This window comes from Triticum dicoccoides, chromosome 4B (assembly GCF_002162155.2).
Source record: "Triticum dicoccoides isolate Atlit2015 ecotype Zavitan chromosome 4B, WEW_v2.0, whole genome shotgun sequence".
NCBI classification, from domain to species: domain Eukaryota; kingdom Viridiplantae; phylum Streptophyta; class Magnoliopsida; order Poales; family Poaceae; genus Triticum; species Triticum dicoccoides.
In genome coordinates, this window is record NC_041387.1 from 125448362 (window position 1) to 125449583 (window position 1222).

Sequence of the window (1222 nt, forward strand, 5' to 3'; positions counted from 1 at the left end):
TGGCTCCCCGGAGCATATGCTCCTTGACGAATAGTAAATTCAAAAAGAAAATCTAAAATTTTCAAAAAAAACTGATTTTTTTATGTAGGTGTTCGTGTTAGTGTCGCAATCATGCGTGACAAATTACGTGTGAAACCGAGTAGTAGTGTTTCGTCCGTGAAAAAACAAATTGCGGTGACATTTGGTCTTCGATTTGTTTTGTTTTTTGCAAGGCAAAAATTCTTAACCTTTTTGCCTCAAAATTTGCAGGTAGCATTTGAATGTGACTAAGATCACTAAAAAATTTGTCATTATTTTTTGACATTTGAAAAAGTATTTTTGTGTCCGAGAGCATGTGCTCCCGGAAGCCAAATTGAATTTCCGCCATTGAGAATGAGTTGAGTTACGTGTTGAAAATGATGGGTTTTGTGTTGAACTCCTCTATCAACATGCAAAAGATGAGATTTTTGCTTGTTGTGCATGTTTTCTGGTGCATTAAACAGTGTTATGTGACATTTTCTTTTCGCTATTTTTATTATTTTCAGAAGGAACTTGTTGCCTTGAGGAGAACCAGGAGGAGTGTGACCCTCCTCTGCACTAAGGCAAGCCACCACAAATATTTACAAGAGTGACATTTAAATGACTATGATTTTTTACTTGAATATGGTTATTTTAAATGCATATAGAAAATTCCTATAAAGTTATTTGATGCTAGTTTCATGTTCATGCTATACTTGTTATGTAATCAGTAGCATTGTAGTTGAATGACTAAGTTTATGCAGTAGAGGAATGTGATGTTATGCTTGATCTAGTTCATATCGATGGTATGTGAAATAATGCATATATGGTTCATTGCATATTCATGGCATGCTATGACTCGGTGAAAAATTATTTGCAAGATGAAACCTGATAATAAACCAACTTGAACATGTTGTTGATCGAGTCATGGTGCCACCGAATCGAGCTTCCCAAGTGCAACCACATTTGCCTTTATGGGGAGACCCTTTCTCGGTCTATTGTTATGCCTCTCGCCGGTGCCTCCAACTAGGAAAGGTTATGCGCTTGCGCTACCCTGGCCCGGTAGGCAGGCATAGCCTTGTGTGCCCGTAGTTGTTATGGAACTATGTCCCCATTTGGGACGATTGTTTTGCCACGACGGTGGTCGTGGATGTCCGGAGTGGCATCTGGGCCACCCATGACTTATCCCAAAGGGGAGTTGGTCGGAGTGGATGGGAGAGTGTCA